This window comes from Kogia breviceps, chromosome 6 (genome assembly GCF_026419965.1).
Source record: "Kogia breviceps isolate mKogBre1 chromosome 6, mKogBre1 haplotype 1, whole genome shotgun sequence".
NCBI lineage: Eukaryota > Metazoa > Chordata > Mammalia > Artiodactyla > Physeteridae > Kogia > Kogia breviceps.
The window spans coordinates 83540282-83561515 of NC_081315.1; the positions used below are offsets into that span (position 1 = coordinate 83540282).

General features: G+C 39.7%; 1 protein-coding gene across 2 annotated transcripts in view; it reads right to left on the bottom strand.

Moving 5' to 3' along the window:
• RHOH (ras homolog family member H) overlaps window positions 1-20475 on the bottom strand; it is a 39444-nt gene extending 18969 nt beyond the window's left edge. Inside the window, exons 1-2 of one of the 2 annotated variants that reach the window (XM_059067105.2) lie at window positions 20201-20475; window positions 16067-16152 (exon numbers count right to left, since the gene is read on the bottom strand). The gene's annotated coding sequence lies outside the window, so the exon portion shown is untranslated. Of the gene's footprint in view, window positions 1-8562; window positions 8701-16066; window positions 16153-20200 lie in introns of those variants that run through there. The other variant, XM_067036950.1, reaches the window with a different exon arrangement.
• Between the last annotated feature and the right edge of the window lie 759 nt (window positions 20476-21234).

Here is a 21234-nt window from a genome sequence, read left to right on the forward strand (position 1 = left end):
ATGCCCTTTCCCTACTCCCGTGCTTTTCTTCTCGCCTTCCCTAGCTTGTCCTTCCTTCTCCACCCCCCAACTTGACCCAGAGGCATGGGTGCTAAAAAGCCCTCAGCCTGGGTGCATAAGCCAAACAAGCACAAGGGGCCCCAGCTGGTGTCGGACTTCAAGACAGTATTCAGTTGCAACCGTCTTAGCTGTACACATAGAAACAGAATTTGTACCTTTTTTCCCCGGGAACACGTCCCAGTCCAATTTAGAGTCCACTGGCCTAATTTGTGATAGAAAGAACTTGCGAACACTTTGCACTTCAGAGAGTTTTCAGAGGCTGATTGGAGAAAACACCCAGCCCCTTTACAGACCTCAGCAGGAGAACAACTAGGCAGCCAAGGTGACAGAGGGGCCCAAAGGGGAATGTCACTGTAGACCGCACAAAATCCCTCAGAGCTCTAAGGTGTGCTCCTGGCTTGCCTCGAGACAGAAAGCAGCCATTGGCCACATCACTCATTTATTTGCCTCCCAAATGTCCACACTGAGAAGTTCTCAGGCCTTGTAAAGCATTCCCCATAACATTAAAATGGCCAGGTCCTAGCAGGAAGAGGGACTGGATAACTATTGAATATCTGCTCTCGGCAGGGTAACTTGCAACTCTCTGTAGATTATCCAGAGCTCCTACCTGGAGTTTGATGTTCACCGTTTATGCCAACTCTCACACCTCCACACAGCTATTATCAACATGTATGAAACCAGGAGGCCTAATTATGAATGTGTTTCTAGCAGCAGGGACTTCCAGAAAACACACTCCCTGTGGAATGGACTTGACACTTCTGTTCATTTTTGCCCTCATTTGTCTTAACTTTTTAAACACAAGACAACTTGCCAGAAAGGATAACTTTTCAAAGGAGTAAAACATACACACACATCTCTTTTATCATTAAACTCCTTATTATTTTAGAAAAATATTTAATAATGTAGAAAAAAAGTATATGACAACATTGTTACATGAAAAAAGGCAAGTTCAAAACAGTACGTGAAACATGATCCTGAGTTTTTCAATAAAAATATAGAGAGGAGTAAGAAGCTAAACCCAGATGCTAGCAATGCTCTGATTGGTGCAATTATAGATTTTTTGTGTGCTTATGTATGGTTTACACATTTCCTTCAAAAACATATACTGCTTCGGTAACAAAAGAGAGTTGTAAAAGTAACTCACGACTCTTTATAAAAGAAAATATAAATGCATCCTGCAGTTTCTTCCTGGATAGAAATAGAATTTGCTAGTATCACCAGATACCGTAGTCACTTTCAAGAAAGTATGACACAGGAGACCTGGATCCTGGGTCAGGATTAGCCCCTGACTAATGAAATGTCCCTGAACCAGTCCAGGACACCCCCCCCACCACCACCACAGGCACCTCATCTGTCAGAAGAGCAGGTCTCACTGGGTCTGTAAGTCCCTTTCTTAGTCTGGAACTCCTCATAGCTCTTTCAGATACCACTCATGTAAAAACAAAACAAACAAGAAACACCTTGGAATATTCCAGTGATTTGGATCGTGCCTATACCACCTTGCTCAACATGCTAGAAAAATGCCTGGGGAAACTCAGATCCTAGGAAAAGAGGTTCCTTGCATAACAGAGATAGTTGCCACAGTTAGGATTTATGGCAATGCCTTTCCTTTTGTCATTGAGTACCAGAAAGTTCAAGGGCATGCTTTAGCCTAAGGCTCAATTCCTCTCTATGGCCTTGTGAATGGGATCAAAATACAGGAAATTTATTAGCCAAGATTCTTTGGCCACTGACAATGCATGGATGGGCACTGCCAGAGTACGATTCTCAGACTTGCTTGTTTTCTATGTCTCCATGGATCACCAACCCTCTTTTTTCTGATCAATATCTCTTCATATAAATCCAACTTCTCAGGAGATGACGCTCAGTCATCTTCATGTACTAGGCCACTCAAGTCTTGCCTTAGTGGTACGAGCCCACCTGAAATTACTTTCAAGAGACAATAGTAAGGTTCCAAAAGAAACCCCAGGACATCAGCATTAGCCAACTTCTCATGTCCATAATTCCAAAGTGAACTGAAATGCATCAGAAGATAATCCCCTAAATTCATTCCACCCTCCTGTAACCACCTCTTCACTTGTACATTTTGCTTGTGTCTCGTAACACTCACATATCTCATGCAGACATCCATCAGAACACTTCCTTTGGGTTTATCAACCCCAAAGTGCTTACCTTGTAAGATTAAATTTGAAAACCTCCCAGTGAACTCTTCAGTGTTCCATTTCCCATGAAGCTTTACTAGCCTGGCCCATGAGTACGTGTGTATGTGCACGGGTGGGCGTAATCAGGAAGTAGAAGAGTGCGACCCACACTTGCTTTTTTTTTTTTTTTTTTGGCTGCACCATGCATCATGTGGGATTTTAGTTCCCCAACTAGGGATTGAACCCGGGCCGTTGGCAGTGAGAGCGTGGAGTCCTAGCCACTGGACCACCAGGGAATTCCCCACACTGGCTATTTTTCTAAAATAAGATCCCAGGAAACTTTACGGTCACAGAGTCAACTATCAGTAGTCAAACTATGTCCCCTCCTTTTTGCATCATGGGGCACAGAAAGAGATAGAGGACTTCTTTTCTCTATCACATGCAAAATCTGTTATCCCATCTCCTCATTTTAACGATATTCTCCTGGCTGAATTCCAGTGTCTTTTCGACTATGAGTCATCACTCTTACTTGTGCATAGAATTGAATGTTCAGGGTTCCTCATTTTGAAGCAGGACAGCAGTTCAGAAGCATCTGATAAGATCCCCACAGAACAGTTCTTGATCTGGGATCATCCAGAGGCCCAGCTCAGGGGAGCCCTCCCCACAGGGAGATGGCAAAGGAAGTAGCTTGCCCATCAATCAGCAGCAGCTGCCATCCCTGCCAATAAGCATCCCCTGCAAGAAAGTCTGACACGTGGGCTTTCCAACCAGCTGGCACAGCAGGCACAGCATGTCTCCTTCAGGGGTCAGCCTTACCAGAAGGTACCCACCTCCACAGGGGACATCAGGGTAATGGGAAGTCCCGTCCCGACTGGGTATCCTTCCTACTACTGAAACAGCCCTTTCTCCAGAGGCTCAGTACTTTGTTGAAACGTGAATATCCTTGGAAGATAAAGCTCTTTTTACCCTTTCCACATTTATACGAATGTGCTTCAAGTCTCTCTCTATCCTCAAAGCCAGTTTTGATTGGAGAAGAAGAAAGTTTCACCAAAAAACAAAAACTGTATACAAAGAGAGGTAAGGCACTGGGCATTAATCCCATCTAAATCCAGGCCCCTCCTAAACTGGAATAGCACTAGTGGCCTATCAGTTTCCTATATTATCTGTGGATTGATAATCTGAAGGGTCATTGATCTGAATTGTCAATAATACCATTCATGTGCTCATTCCTCCAATATGTACTACACTCTGACTACATGCTAGGCACTATACTAAATGTTGCAGGGGGAATAGAGAAAGCTGAAGAATTCTAATCCATCTCAAAGTCAAGTGTCCAACGTGTGGATGAGGATCACCTGGGTTCATAACACTGATCATGACTAAGCTATTAAGGAAGTACTTGGTGTTTATTCACTGCATTTGCTACTCACCCCACAGTGCTGTGATATACCATTAGCCCTGGGAAGTATCATTATTTTCAATTTACAGATTTTTTTTTTTTTGGCTGTGCCACGCGGCTTCCGGGATTTTAGTTCCCCAACCAGGGATGGAACCTGGAGCTATGGCAGTGAAGCGCCAAGTCCTAACCACTGGAACACCAGGGAATTCCCTCAGTTTACAGATGAATTAATCAATGTCCACGGGGTAAAGTCCGTGATCTCCAAATTTGAGCATCATCAAAATTAGAGGTTGTTTAAAATGTTTTCCTGGGCCCCTCATGGGGACATTCACATTAAGTAGGTCTTAGAAGAACCAGAGAAGCTATTTTTAAAGTACTAGGATGACTCAGAAGCACAGTCAAATTGGAGAAACAATGTTACACATCTAAGCACAGCTTTCTCAGACAGCTTTTCATCTGACCTTCACAATCTGGGTAGTAAGAATTAATATATTATTATCCCCAATTTACATGTGAAGCAGCTTCAGCACAAACACACAAGAAGACAATCGCCCCCCCACCCCCCAAAAAACAAAACAAAACAAGTTCTCTCTTTCTCCATTTTCTTTCCTTCTCTTTCATCTGTTGCAAACAAAGCAATGGAACTACCATAATGGATCATCTCATAAACAATCATTTATGACATCGCTCTTTGCAAAGTCTCTTCCGGTCTTTGTACAGTACTATCTACAGAAGAGTAATCAAACAACTTGTATGAATCTAAATAAAACTACCCCCAGACATCAACCAGTGTCTTTCCTCATACTTCATTTTGCCATTAAAAACAATCAACATTAAAGATACTTAAGAGACATAACAACTGTATAATGGATGGACTTTGTTTAGATATTGAATTAAATAAGTCAATTATGAAAAGGTATGTTTGAGACAATCAGGTAGATATGATTATAGATTGGGTATTAGAAGTTTCCAAGGCGTTACTGTTAATTTTGTTAGGTGGGCTAATGGCCACATGTTAGTGTAAGAAAATATTCTCGATTTCAGAGATGCATACACATAGCATATGTGGGTAAAGTGACATGATGTCTAGAATTTACTTTAAAGTACTTCAGCAAAGGGGGAAAAAGATTAAACAAATATGGCAGTATCTTGACAGTTGCTGGATTTGGGTGATGAGCTTATGGGAACTTTTAGATGTGTTTGAAATTTTTATAATAATACAATTTTTTTAAAAAATCAACACCTTCACTTCTCCAAAGTGCCATTTTCCCCTTGTAAAGGCAAGTTGTCAACTCTTATTAAAATAGCTTGCCAATAAGCTATTCCCTTCACATCTATTTTTTCTTATTTGTTCTTTAAAAAGGGTTTTTATTTTTTAAACTAATAGCTATGGAACATACTTATACTAAATATTTCTTTGTTTATCTGAAATTCAATATCTAACTAGTATCCTAGTTTTTTACTTGCTAGATCTGGCAACCCTAGACAAGGGGGAAAAGCCCTAATCAGGAGTCAGGATATTTGAGTTCAATTTCATCTCTGTCATTGGCCTCATAACCAGGAGTAACTACTCACCTCTAGGTGCTTCTCTCATCATGCATAAGACAGGAGGGTTTCATTCTGGCTCAAAATATTATGAAATGTAGATGCTACTCTTATTCCAACTCCTTGGGTAGAAAATACCTTTTAAATAAGTACTCCTAAGTGACTTCTTCTCTTCAGAGGAATGTTGAGAGGGAAATTCAATAAAGCAAAGACATATTGCCCCCAAAACATCAGGCTGATAAACCAAGCCATCGACAGCACCACATATTGAGTGCCTACACGGTGCCAGATCCTGAAGCAAGCACTTTTATATATGACCTAATTTTATCCTCACAACTATCCCACAAGGTAAATAATACTATCCCCTTTTTTGCAGATGTGATGACTGAGATCCAGAGAAATTAATAACTTGACCCTGGTTAACTCCAAAGCCCTGAGCTTTACACCACACCTCCATGCTTCCAATTCTCTCACGCAGAGAGGATCAGGAAATGGAAGGCAGAACTGAGCTAGTGGATGGTTTCTAGCTCCTAAATCAGGCCTTCAGGTTACTCTCTTGTGAGTGAATCCCCGTGGTGCTGTGCTGGGTTATTAATGTTAAACCACAAATAGTATACAGTGGGTTTTAGAACGGCAAAGAAAGCAAAATGTCCAACTACTTACTGGCTCTCATTTTATCTATTGATATTTATCAATTTTGTCTATTATTTAACCAGCTTTTATTAATTGCTTCCTAGATGCACAGCACTACACTGGTCCTTGTGAGAGATTCCCTGCTCTCCTGGAATTTAGCCTATTGTGGAGACAAGATATAAATGCTTGAGTCAGGCAACTAACAACTAAAGACATTAGCTACACTTAATTACTTAATTAGGTACAGCAAAGAGTGAAACAGATCAGAAACACAACAGGATTTTTAAAGGATGGGAATCATTAAAAACAAACAAAAACCGAAAAAACAAAAAAGGAAGAAAAAAAAAGAAAAAAGGATGGACGTACACATGGGCTGAGGGCACTGAAAAGAACTTACGAAGAAGTAGGACTTAAACTAGGCTGTGAGGGGAAGGATTTGAAAAGGTTGGAGACAAAGGAAAAGGTCTTCCAGGCAAGTGGAACCACCTAAGGACTCCCAGAGAAAGTGACCTAGAATAGAGTCTCGAGGCAAAAGGAGTTGGAAAGGTAACAAGAGAGGGATTGGCATGTGCAAAAGCACAGAGGACTGTGACCAAATATGTGTTTAGGGACCAAGTAGATCAGTGTGCCTGGACCCCAGACCAGAGTTGAGGATGTGGTAGGAAATGTGAATGAGAAGGTAGACCTTGTACCTGTAGGGAATTGGAAGCTACTGATGCCCTTTGGGTGGGGAAATATGTTCAAATTAATGTCTGGGGGTAATTGGTCTAGCTGTAAAACAATGTTAGGTAAAACACTGTTTCATTCAATACACAAAATATATATACTGAGGGCCCAGTGTACTAATATACAAAAATGAATAGAACACAGTTCCTACTCTTAAGAAATTCACAATCCGATGAGAGACCACCAATTACAAGATAATGTAAGTTGTTCCTTAATTTAATTTATGACATGATCTGTGGCAGGCATTGTTAGTTTTCTACTCAATATCCAAGCCTCTCTTTGTCATTAATAATATAATCCAATTTTGTTTGTAGGACTTTGTGCAAAGCCTTAGGCAATGGATCATTCTTGGCCTACGCCACTATTTCTCAATGTTCTTTTCATTATCAGCCACCTCAGAGCATTTTTAGACACTTTTTCCCTAATCACCCCACTCATGAAATTTTAATACCATAAATATACTCTACGTCTGTTTATGTATTGTATGTATACCTGTGCTATATACATAAAAAGAATAATATCTTTTTTTCTGCCTCTCTTCCCCACCAATAAACAATTCTCCCCCTTAGGGATTATCATCACCACCCCACATTCCTCCCTTTGCTTCCCTGTCGGGAATGCATGGTCTAAGGCCATTATATAACAATTCTACTTCCTGTTTCCTCACCCTCCTCACAGCTGGCCTGGCCATGTAACCCAGTCCTAGCAATGACATGAAAGTTGATATCTGTTTAGGAGATCTCTGGGAAAATTCTGGTTTTCCTAGAAAACGCAACAGCCATTGCCAGATCAGCTTCCTTTCCACCTCCACCCAATTCTACACCTCTCGATGGAGGCACAAGGCTCAAAAGCTGCAGCAGCCATCTTGCAACTATGATGAAAGACGCGAGAACTGCAAAGGCAGTATCACTGAGCCACTGAACCAGTGGCAGAATGCAGATCTCCAGACTTCTTATGTGGGAATCCAGATTTTTTGTAAGTTACCATTAGGTATTGTATAAGCTGCAGCTGAAACACTGCTAACTGATATGTTGTCTGTCTCATGAACCATAGCTTGTCTGACATGACCATGAATTATTGTTAAACCAAAGCCAGAGAGAAACACAAACAAAAGTAAAAAAATGTGATCAGGAATATTACACAAGCAAACAGGGGATTTCACTCATGTTTAAAAGGAAAATGCTTTCCTTCACTAAACTAATCAACTTCTCAAATAATCTTAAAGTATTCCAACTAATATTTAGCATTTGAAACTAACAAACTTTAAGATACTGGATATTACTGTGTAGAAAAACGGTCATGAAAGGCTATGAGATAATTTTCCTACTTTATACCAAATGAATGATTTGCCTAGTAGGTATGTGTTTCAAAATATTTGAAAGTCAGTTATTTCTAAATTAAATATTTAAGATGCATAAGGAATATGTGCTTCTTAACGGATCCCTTTGGGAATCTTTTCACATGTTAAAATTTTTTAGATAATCCTCTATATTCATCATTCGAATATTTTATATTTTACTTAAATTCTGATACTAGCTAAAGCTAATTCTCTCTTATTTTAAAAATATAAACCAAACCTACTTAATAACTCCAACATCTCTCATTAAAAGTGATTTTCAAGGTTCAAGATAAAAGAAACTCAAAATCCCTTTAAATCTAAAGATCCGCTAAATCTTAAGAGATAAAATTTAATTATAAGCTTAGGGCTTTCAAGCATTAGGTTTTCTTCAAAATATCAAAATAATTCTCACATCAAAATCATTTTACTAGTTTCACTATTAACCTCACACCATAAATTGACTTTCTTTTAATAAGGACTTTTTACCTTTTTTATTATAAAAGTAATATACACAAATCACAGAAAATACATGAAAAATAAAAATCATTTAAAAATCATATGTAATCTTATCATACACTAGATGATAACTTTTAACATATTGGTTTATCTACCTTCATATTCTGAACTCATGTATAAAAATATATAGGCTTTTTTAAACAAAAATATGTAATTTTGTACTCAAATTTTTTCTCACGTATTAAACATTCTTCAAAAAATACCTTAATGGGGCTTCCCTGGTGGCGCAGTGGTTGAGAATCCGCCTGCCGATGCAGGAGACACGGGTTCCTGTCCCGGTCCGGGAGGATCCCACATGCCGCGGAGCGGCTGGGCCCGTGAGCCATAGCCACTGAGCCTGCGCGTCCGGAGCCTCTGCTCCGCAACGGGAGAGGCCACAACAGTGAGAGGCCTACGTACCACACACACACACACACACACACACACACACACACACACACATACATACATAAATAAAACAAAACCTTAATGAATATTTAATAGGCTGAAATATAATTTATTTAATCATGCCTTTCATTTTAAATGATTTTTAGGTTTTTCTATTATAAAAAAAATCATTGTGTTGAAAAGCTTTGCTTTTATAATAAAACACTTATTGTTTTCTTAGGACTAATTCTTAGAAGCAGTCACAGTATATGAACATTTTAAGGCTATTCCTTCATACTGGCAGTTACTTGCAACTTTTCTGAAAAGAAGCCTTTCTATAGCCATCTAAAGTAATTTAAAATAATAATTTAGAACAAAGCTTATTATGTGGTGACCTGACTGGTGATACTATTTATAAATTGTACTTCAGCCAATATTTTATAGGAAAAGGAGAAACTTGATAATAATTTAAAAGTTCTTGATCAAACTCTAAAAGACTACGAAGGCAAGTGAATTTGTTATGTTATTTATTCTGCATTTTAGTAATTAATTTGTTAAAGATCTAGCATTTAAGAATCGTTAAGCACTCTCAAAATTGGCAAAAGAAACAGGAAGTAATTATAATTGGTAGATAAAATAATGAGCTACATACCTGTTGAGAAATAAAACCAGCCATGACCAAATACATGAAGGAAGGAGCACTAACATTTAAACTCCAAATAGCGTGAATGAATGTAGGAAAGAATTTTAAAGCTGATCACTTCAGCCCTCTAAAGAAAGGAATGGTAAATCAGAGGGAGCTTTAAGATAATATAACTTCTTAAGGTTGGCTGGTCACCGGTCAGAAAAAAAAAATTGAATGTGAGCTTAAGCTAAAAATGCTGGTGACTTTTTTTCATGAGTACAATTGCACAATCTAGTTTCTAAACTGAAAACCACAAGAGTCTAGCCCCTGTTGTAAGAGAAACTTGTTTTTCCTTCCATATCTATGTGTGTTGGGTCTTTCCTGGATGACATGTTAAATGGGTAGCCTTTGGGGAAATCCAAAACTATTGGTTTGGGTTTTGAACTTTTGGTCCAAGTTTTACACAGAACTCCCCTGCCACCATGCCAAAACTGTCCATGTATTTTCATGGCTCTAGAATTTAATAGAAACTTCGTCACAATCTACATCTTGAAATCACTTTTCCTGAAATGTAGAGGATGAAAAGGAAAAAAAGATAGCTATGGGACTCAGAAAAGATACCATAGTTACTTGCCCTTCATTAATTCAAGTGATCCATTTAAGCATCAGCTGTATTTCTCTTATATTAAGAAGCAATGTTTACTTTAAGCTCCTTTCTATAGATTCTGCACATTTTGAAGGGAAAGCACTAGCATGATGGTGTTTTTAATAAAAACTTAAATACTCATAAATAAAATGTATACACGTATATTTAGGTTAAAAGGCATATGCCACGTTTTGTTACAATGAACATGCATTACTATTATATTTTTTAAGTCAACATTATTACAGATATTTCTCTGATATTACCAGATATTCTGTGTATAGGAAGAGTGACAGTATCATTTTAGTGAACATAGGAAGTTGTGGTGCTGTCAACATGTAAAGTTTTTCTGCCTTTTCCCCTCCTATTTCCTGTATATATGTCCAACACCCTCTTCTACTCCCTTATCACAGCCAGAGAAAGAGAGAGCGAGAAAGACTGTCATGGTAAATTACAGCAAGTTACTGTCCAAAGTTATTGGAGCTTGAGGAAAATCAGGTTTAATCCCAAAAAAGTATACCAAAGGGGATCTCTAGACCCTTTAAGGGTTTCTGCAGCTGATGACAGTGGTTTGACATCATTTAAATTTGAATCCAAATATATGGCTCTCCTTTTCCTTGTTAGGACTAATCCCAGGCATTCTTACCCTTCTCAGTCATGGCTGAAATCATTTTCAGCTCAAGATTAGAACAAAGGCAGGCAGGATTTTTTTGTTACAACTGAGAAAAAGATTTATGATAAGATATGTGTATTTAGAAGTGCTCAAGAAAGCGGAAGTTAGAATAGCACTGGTGAAAGCAAAGGAAAAGCAGGGATCCTGCCCAAAAGAAAGGAGCCTCTGAAAGAAAGGAAAAGCCTCAAGGAAGAGATACAAGATACATGCCAGTCAGTTCCCCTCAACAGCAACTAGGTTGCTAGACATAATGCCGAGGCAGGGGAAGCAAAATCTCCAGGAGACAAGGGGGTGGAGAGTTTGCCACTGATCTTTGGTGTACATGGCATATTTCTGTTTTGTGGGCTGTAACTGAGGATTCTATGATGCAGTGTTATTATTTAAATGCATTAAATGTATTAAAATACATTGAAAAATACATTGAATACATTGAACTGAAATTGGCAGGAGACCTAGTCATGGGTGTACAATAATTTAAATGGTTGTAGAAGGTGAGGCGCACTAATTACTTGAATATATTTGTTACAGATTTTCCTTTTCTACCACAAAGAAAGACGTATAATTCTTACACTATGCCAGACCAAGAGAAGCCTGACTCATATTTCACAATTTTTTTATCCAGTTGCACATACTTTTTCTCTGGAAGGTTGAAGACTGGGTGCATTTCCCCTCCCCATCCTGTATCTCCCCCACTCCATTAACATGACGGATTTGGGACAAATCTTCACACCCTGCCTAAGCCCCTATCCCCATCTAAGTGGACAGGAGATTAACAAAGGCATGAGCTTTCAGCTGAAAAAACCCAGTTCCCCAAACTGCAAGTCAGGTACCCACTAACAGAAGATGGCCAACTGGGCTTCTGTGGTCTAAAGGCTACACAGGAAAAGTAGTATCTCCAAAGTCATCAGGTCCCAAACAGATGTTCAGCTTCAGATAGGAAAACCAGCATTTTACACTCAGAAGCGATTACATTATACACAGGCTAATGCCTTTCCCCTCTAAAAGCAGCCTGGCTGGGTATCCAATACTGAATACCATTCACTACACTCTAGGGTTAGCCAGACTGGTATTTACAAACTGCCTGCATTTCTTGTGCCAACTAGGTACCACATGACAGTAAATAAGACATTAAAATAGAATCTTAGAGATGTTTTCCCAAATGGATACTGATCCTGGCTTCACATAAGAGAATTCAGAATTAAGGACGTAGAACATTAGTCATATATACTCTGAAGAGAACAAGCTCTAGCTCCGCATGTTTACTGAATTTGAGGATCCAGTGCTGTAAAATTACACACGTACCTGCCATGTTGTCCTCATTTTAGCCATCAACTGGAGAGTCAACTTTTCTCTTTAGCAGCTAAAGCCAACATCAACAATAACCAGCACTTTCTCAATTTCTGCAATGCCCTCTCTGCTATACTGACAGCCTCTCAGGCAGGATTTCTTAATATGAGACCTCTGGACGACTGATTGTCCATGGAGACACTCTAGAGGATACCTGAATCTCCTAAAAGTGTATGACAAATGTGCATGTTCTTGTATGTGTGCTTTTTCTTGGGGATATGGTCTTTGATTCTCATCAGATTCTCGAAGGAATTTATGACCAAAAAAGTGATTAGGAAATACTGCTCTAAAGTGTAAGCCAATTAGTCCATGAAACACCCTGTAAAGTAGGGAAAAGTACAGTCAGCAGGCGCTTGCAGAAGGAGGTCTGACTTCAGGTGCCAGACCCTTGCATATCCAACAGACCCTGAGCTGTGCCTCCAAGGCTAAGAAGTGTTGTTGATTTGTCCTTGTTTTATCATGTCATGTCCCAAGAGACTACTGCCCCTGACAATAGGGAATGTGAAATCTTTTTTAAAGTTAAACAATTTTCAGTGTAAAGATGAAAGAACCCAAGATATTAAAGGCGATTTGAGAGCTTATTACTGTCACTAAAGTTCTAAAGCCAGGTGAAGTCGATATTCTCAGTACCATGGCTTCTGCTACTGCGATGTCATTTACTTTCAATATGTTTATTTAGTGACACATACATTGTTGTTATGGCACATGTCTGTTATTACAACTTTGAGTGCTACAGTTCTGTATATAAAGTACTGCATTTCATTAAAAATTAGGCTTTCTTTCCTTCTTTAATGTGATATTATCATACCCTAAGGCCCAAATGTTTTCTGAACATAGCACCGCATATTCTACTCAGGTTTATTCTTGATTACCACCTCCCAATGATTTGAAATAGAATATTCATGGGTCCTAGACTCTCCCATTAACCATTTTTCTCTGTGCTTCCCCCTGTAGTTCCCCTGTTCACAGTTACTTTCTGCTGGTCCAAATGCCTGACAAAACTTACTTAACTACAGAAGGGAATTTTATGGCACAAACTATATTCCCCTTTAAGGAGTATCATAAGAACAGTCTCCAGTGTTTAGTTTGTTTCTATACATTTAACAGAATAACTTGTCCCTTCTGGGCTTTCTCTGTTGTCATACCTCTTTTACATCATAAGCCCTTCGATCCTAAGCCTCAAAGTAACAGGTTCACCCCCGACACACACAGATAAACACACTGAGATTCGAGAACGCATGATTTAGAAGAATCATTTTCTTTCTGGTTTGAACCCTATTGTTTTGGGATCTAAATGGAACTATTTTCACATCCATCTGGCTCACCTCTGAGATCAGCATCTCCCTGTCTCTTCCAAAGAAATGTTCTCTCCTCTCTCTCCGGCCTTCAGCGGTAGCTTTTCTCTGGGCTCTTTCTCAGTCTCCACCGACTGCGTTAGCAAATCCTCCGTAGGCAGCCAGTCACTTCTTTCTTCCTGAGCTGCCCTAATGACAACTACTTAGCATTCACCACTCCAGACTGCCTAGATCCTAACTCCCTTTACAATACCCTGCCCTGCCCAGGGTTCACAGTACACATCTGCACCTCAAAAGCAAGCCCCATCTGGTCCACAAATCTTCCCCTTATCCTTCCCCTTAAATATTAAAACTACTTAAGACCACTTATTTATAGGCTTTCTCCATAGTTTTTTCTTTTCTTTCTTTTTTTTTTTGTGGTATGCAGGCCTCACTGTTGTGGCCTCTCCCGTTGCGGAGCACAGGCTCTGGACGCGCAGGCTCAGCGGCCATGGCTCACGGGCCCAGCCGCTCAGTGGCATGTGGGATCCTTCCAGATCGGGGCACGAACCCGTGTCCCCTGCATCGGCAGGCGGATTTTCAACCACTGCGCCACCAGGGAAGCCCCGCTCCATAGTTTTTAATGCACACACACCACTTCTACAATACATGAAGTAAAAAAGAAATTCTACTATTTCACCATTCTAACACACCAAATGCTTTATTTTTTTAAGCTCACATTTAATCCTCATTCATAACGAAACCAGAATGTAAGCGAAAATTGTAATCCTGATTTTCTAATTTAACACCATATCAAATATATTTTCATAACTACTGTTAATTATGACCTTTAATGACTGTAAAATATTCCACACAGTGCTGCCAGATCGCTTTTGCTTAATATTTAGGTTATTTTCAGATTTTTCTATTATAATAACAATACAGTGAACATGTTCATGCATCTTATTTTTTCCCTTCTTTGAATTATTTATTTAGAATAAATTCCCAGAGGTAGAATTAATGGATCAAAGTGTATGAGCATTTCATTTTTTAAAAAAAATTTTTTGTACTGTGGCCACACTGCAGCATGTGTGATGGTTCCACAACCAGGGATCGAACCCAGGCCTCTGCAGTGAAAGCTCTGAATCCTAACCACTAGGCCACCAGGGAACTCCCCGGTATGAGCATTTTAATGGCTCTTGACACATTTTGTCAAGTTGCCATGATTGTATTTTACACATTTCCTCGGTGTTATTCTGGTAAATGTTTATTCAACAGGCTTTCCTCAAAAAAAAAAAAAAAAAAGTGTGGAGAGCCTGGTTGACAGTGTTTGCCAATTTTTGTGGTGTAAATACTCCTGCCATGGCCAGTTTCACGGAATACAAGGTTGGAAAGAGATACTTAATAGCACATCATTGTATAATATTTCTATCACACAGATAAATTGGAGTAGATAACTTCAAAAGCACAGATGACAGTAAAAATGTGGTAAATAATCAGGAGTAATGAGTGTTGAGTAATACCTTTATTTTTAATATAATTTACTTAACTGTGATTAACAGAATTTAATTTTTAATAGTGACTGTGTTTAACAACGGGCTTGCAAAATTTCTGGAAATATCACAATCAGCCCTTGTAAGCAAGTGCAGTCTCCCGCAACCACAGTGTGTATCTCACTTGATATTTTGCAAAAGCACGTCTTTTTTTTTTTTTTCCATTGGAGCCATTGAAAATTCACCTGATTCTCTCTGTGCCACAAGCAATAACCATGCTTTTAGGTTAGCAGATTATGATAATGCATAATGAATAAAACATAAGACAAAAAACCAAAAAGATGGAGTAGGAGGTCTATCTGGGTCAATTCATCCTGCTCACCCTCCTCCAATATGGATAATGCTCTCTTCATGCATTCGTCTTACTAGTGTCTTTCCACGGGTCACCTATTAAAAACTACTCAATCATTTATTTTCTCAAACAATTACTGAATGGATGATTATATGTAGTTCTCATGGCAAATGTGATGAAAACCATATTGATGTTACTTAACCACTCTCTTCGTTAGTTTTCTTTTCTATGAAATGGGGAAGAGAGGCTTCCCTGGTGGCGCAGTGGTTGAGAATCCGCCTGCCAATGCAGGGGATACGGGTTCGTGCCCCGGTCCGGGAAGATCCCACATGCCGCAGAGCTGCTGGGCCCGTGAGCCATGGCCGCTGAGCCTGCGCGCCCGGAGCCTGTGCTCCGCAACGGGAGAGGCCACGACAGTGAGAGGCCCGCGTACCACAAAAAAAAAAAAAAAAAAAAAAAAAATGGGGAAGAGGTCACTGCTGACTTCAGATTTACAAGAAACTAAGTTTAGTGATAAGAAGACTTCAACTTATGATCTAAGAAATTGAGCATTCTGTAATGCTTTGAAATTTTCTTCCAAAAGTAATTCATTAGTATTCTGTTTCACTGGAAAAGAGAAATGGGAGAGTAATTTGGCACTTTCTCACGTGAAAGCAAATTCTTTTCTTTGGGCTTTGCCTGAGAGAGACTGAATTGCCTCTACATGTCTATAACACTTTAGAATTTTTTAAGTGGTGCCCTACATTTGCATGTTAAAATGTAAATATGGTTGACAAAGACTCTAAACATGCTCATATCCTTGACCAAATCATCCTACTCCCAGAAATTCTCCTAAGAAATAAATTCAAAACAAAGGAAAATGTTTTTGTGTGACGATATTATTCACAATAGAGGGAAGATCATTTTACCTCACTTCAACACTTACTCAACTTACCATCTCGGTGCTGGGGGCCCTGGTAGGAGAGTTCTGGATCAATGGCTCCCAAAAGTTCACCTACAGAACTACTGTCTCCAAGTCACCTAGGGGAAAAAAAAATTTGTATTTTTATCACACAGATTCCTGGACCCCACTCCAGGGTTAAGGTGTGAGACATGAGAATTTCTATTTTTGAGAAACTTCCCAAAGGGTTTTGATGTCCAGCCAGCTTGAGGAACTATGATTCCAGGCCAGAACCAGACAAATCAAACTGTCTCTGAACAATGGTCCAAATCCGGGAACAGTATGACAACTTCTTATGTAAGGCATTCACGAACTTGCACGGGGCATTCAAACAGTTGTTGGAGTCAAATGACTGAAGAGCCTCAGAGGAGGAGCCTTAATTCTGGCACCTTCCATGGCCCTCTATTCACCCTTTCCATCTCTGACCGCCCCACCCCTTCACTGCCCAGCCCAGCACTCAATACTGCCAGGCTGCCTTCCAGCACAATCCACTCTGGCATCCCATCCTGACTTGTGTCCACCTGTTTCCATACACAAAGACCCCAAATTTCCTCCCTTAGGATATTAGTGGGGATCTAGAAAGAAAAACAGTATTATGATTTGACCAAAGTAATCTGCACGTATAATTGAGAATCCACTGCATAACAAACATACCGGCCATATTTGCATTTATTTTATTTTATTTTTTTAACATCTTTATTGGAGTATAACTGTTTTACAATAGTGTGTTAGTTTCTCCTTTACAACAAAGTGAATCAGTTATACATATACATATGTTCCCATATCTCTTCCCTCTTGTGTCACCCTCCCTCCCACCCTCCCTATCCCACCCCTCTAGGTGGTCACAAAGCAAGCTGATCTCCCTGTGCTATGCGGCAGCTTCCCACTAGCTATCTAATTTACATTTGGTAGTGTGTATATGTCCCTGCCACTCTCTCACATCGTCACAGCTTACCCTTCCCCCTCCCCATATCCTCAAGTCCATGCTCTAGTAGGTCTGTGTTTTATTCCCATCCTACCACTAATCTCTTCATGACATTTTTTTTTCTTAGATTCCATATATATGTGTTAGCATACGGTATTTGTTTTTCTCCTTCTGTCTTACTTCTCTCTGTATGACAGGCTCCAGGTCTATCCACCTCATTACAAATAACTCAGTTTCATTTCTTTTTATGGCTGAGTAATATTCCATTGTATATATGTGCCACATCTTCTTTATCCATTCATCTGTTGATGGACACTTAGGTTGCTTCCATGTCCTGGCTATCGTAAATAGAGCTGCAATGAACATTTTGGTACATGACTCTTTTTGAATTATGGTTTTCTCAGGGTATATGCCCAGTAGTGGGATTGTGGGGTCGTATGGTAGTTCTATTTGTAGTTTTTTAAGGAACCCCCATACTGTTCTCCATAGTGGCTGTATCAATTTACATTCCCACCAGCAGTCATATTTGCATTTTTAAAGGGCACTTACTAACCCAAAAGAATCTCTGATCTGGAGAGCAGAACAGGAAAGCAGGATGCTTTTTAATCTTGGCTTTCATCCAGACCCAAGCATCCAGAACTCAAATAAGCACTCTGGGCACTCATTGTCAAAATGGTCCCAATTCCTAAATAGAAGTGGATTTTTAGCTGTGCCTTGTTAGCACTAAAATTAAAAGGTAACATAAAATAAATAATTTAACTTAAACTGGCCAAGGAAGAAGAGTCACCCACTCGCCTCTAATTCCCAGTACTCTATAATACCACCCCGTGCATTCAGAGAGCATCAGCTACAAATGCCCACAAATAACGCAGCAGTCACTCAGGGAGTTGTCTTATAAGTCTGAGAATTTGCTGAGGAAAGGCTTAAAAAAATCAGTTTCTAATCTTGTTTCCCTTTTATCATATACATTATCGCTATAAAACATCTAACCCTGTGCTTAGTCTATTCTTGGTGCTCAAAAAATATGAACTCCCAGCCTCTACTTATCACCCCCACTTTCCTTTTAAAGGAATACTGACATTTAAAAAGTTACCTTAGAGAGATCTTGTTCCCGAACTGAGAGATTATTTTATTCCAGACACTAGGCTAAAAGCTTTATATATTTTTATCTCTTTTATCCCTACAACAACCCTCTGAAGTAGATATTTTCATTTATTGTTAGAGCTACTTTACAGCTTTTTTTTTTTTTTTTTTTGCGGTACGCGGGCCTCTCACTGTTGTGGCCTCTCCCGTTGCGGGGCGCAGGCTCCGGACGCGCAGGCTCAGCGGCCATGGCTCACGGGCCCAGCCTCTCCGCGGCATGTGGGATCTTCCCGGACCAGGGCACGAACCCGCGTCCCCTGCATCGGCAGGCGGACTCTCAAACACTGCACCACGAGGGAAGCCCCAGATTTTTTATTTAATATGAGGATTGAAGAAGTTAAATAACATGTCCGAGGTTCTCATGAATCAAGCAACAGCACCAGGATTCAAAGTCTGGGTTTGTATTCACCGTACTGTGCTTTTGTTGTTATGTGGATGCAGATATTTCATAGTCCAGGAAAAAGAAGTGCTAGGAGTCATTAGGCAAAGAGCAGCAGCATATCCACAACATCTCATTCAGACATGCAAAGGAAGTGACATAGAGTTCATGGGATTTGGGGTCTGACTTTTGAAGAATGCAGACTTGCTTGTAACTGGTCAACCAACTTGCCCTCTCAAGAGGAAGGCCACTTGAATTACCAGATGGCTGAAGGACCTCCTTAACAAGTAGTAACCAGAAATGGAGGTCTTACAGGTACCTTAAACCACACAAACCTTTCTCTGCATAAATAATGAACTCGGGGAAAACAGTAGAGGGAGGACAAGTGGAGGATCACAGATGTAGAGATGCACGAAACAGCTCCAAGCATGAAGGGGCAAGGATCTCATGTGGAATTCTGTTAGAGCTGTGAGAGCTGAGAAAGAGGTGCCCAAAGGCATAAGAAGACTAGACAACCACTGAATGGTGTAGTCTTTTCTCTTCGGCAGCCTCTCAAGGTCCCCCATAACCTGTCTACACCTTAATTTTCCAAGCTTATTTCCTGCCAATGTGTAAAACAAACTTCATCTTTTCTCAGGTCAGTCTCCTCAGCTGGGCTGGTCATCTTCTAGTCAGTCTCACTTATGTGCCTTTGCCCACACAGTCCATCCAGTGTGAATCAACCTTCTCCTTCTCCATCTGCTAAAATCTTTTATCTTTCCAAGGCCCATGTCTTTCGGACTACTCCAGCTTACCCACAAATCTCGTTCTCAGAACTCCTATAACTCTTACAGCCTGTGGCCATGCCATCCATCCCTTAATTCCCATCTTGCACTGCTTCCTGAATTTTAGTTCTGACCACATCTACTGGATCCTTCAAAATAGAGAATTCTTTACATTCCTCTTATATCCTTTATGGCACCAGCTTAGAATCAATAAGTGATTATCAACTACTTGTTGTTTACTTGAATATTTCAATGCCAGCTTTAATTTAATAAAGAACCCCAAACCAGTGATTTCCCAAACTTTGTTTAGTTACAACTCAGGCTACCAACTGGTACCTCACAGCATGTCTCCAAATCAAACCACCTCAAAAACTGAACTTAATTTAAAAATATGTACTTATACATCAAATATCACTTGTAGAAAAAGAGGACTTTAGCATTGGGAATAGGTGAAACCCACAAGCTAGGAATTCCATATATGAATCTACATCATTTGGATTTTTGCTCTGTTTCTTTTCTGAATTAGAAAATTTTAAAATTCATATTTGCACAGCTTAAAGGATCTTTGGATTTACTTCATCAAACATTGGGTGATATTTAAACTACCCAAATATTTGAGCTCAGTCATTGCCAATCAAAAGCATATGAATTCTCTAGGAGAATATCTGGAAAACCAAAAAGCCAACTATTATAACTTCTAACGTTTCAAAAACTATATGTACCATGTTAGACTTGGGCAGGAGTGGGGGGTAGTTGGATTTCAGAGCAATTCCCCTTTTGCCACGTAATGTGATTCCATACTTCACAACAGGTAGAACAGGGAAATCACTATGTTGAGCCTATTGTAAAAGCTAAATAAAGTCAGAGAGATTTCTTTTAACACAGAAGAAATATTTTTAAAGAAGCAAAACTCTTACCTGTTGTAGAATGCCGAAGAAATTTCTTGACACCAAAATGACTGACTCCAGAAGTCAAATTTGTTCGACGCAGATAAGTAAAAACAAAAGCCGCCTAAGCCCTTTCACTGCTATGATTTCCTTCTAGGATCAATCTTTTCTTCCTCCCCAAGAATATAACTGTTTCACATTGGAAGAGCTAAAATTTTGAGAGTTGGGCTGGTGTGTAGAATCCAACCCAAGATGGTTGGGTTTAGTGTGCGCAGTGACTGAGGCAGCAGGAACAATCCAAATGTGACAAAAGAGGTTAGCAAGTTCCTGTGCAAAAGTCAATTTCCTGTAGCTGGCTTCTCCGAAAAGAGGGTTTCATTTGATGTGTGTATATGTGTGTGCACGTGCATTTCCCTCCATGACAATATGAAAACTTCCCCAGATAAGAGACAGAATAAGCCCTTTGCTGCATGGCTGAATTTGTGTTGAATTTATCAGCTCTCTGGGGACCATTTCCCTCTCCCTTTTCCCGCATTTCTCACCAGCAAATCACCTATGAAAAACTGTGGAAAGGAAGAGTGAAAAACCAAGATGATTCCTTAAGGAAGTGAAATAAACCAAGAAAAAAAAAAAGGCCACAAGGCCAGATTGGTCTTGGTTAATATAAGCTTAGGAGAAAGCACCTTAGATCTTCATGTCAGCTTGGTGAACATACTGACTATGGAGGGAAAATGGTAAGTGGGTGGTTCACTTTGTTTTATTAACAACTATGAAATAACAATTTGGAAAAGACAGACTCAGCCCTAGCAAGAGCTCAAGCAGCTCCGCCACGCATTTACCCTTCGATGGACCAGCACCTGTGTTGTGAGATACGTGACTATGAGTTGTTTTCAGAGTCCTCAGAGTTTCATTATTTGCCTCCAAACACAAATTTACTCCTGTCCGTCAGTGCAATCCAGGTGTAGAGACCATCTGCACATATTTAGATTATGGCTGAGTTGCCTACACAGATACATTTAACTTTCATGATGTGGTCACAATCCCCTTTGCCTCAAATCCCTAAG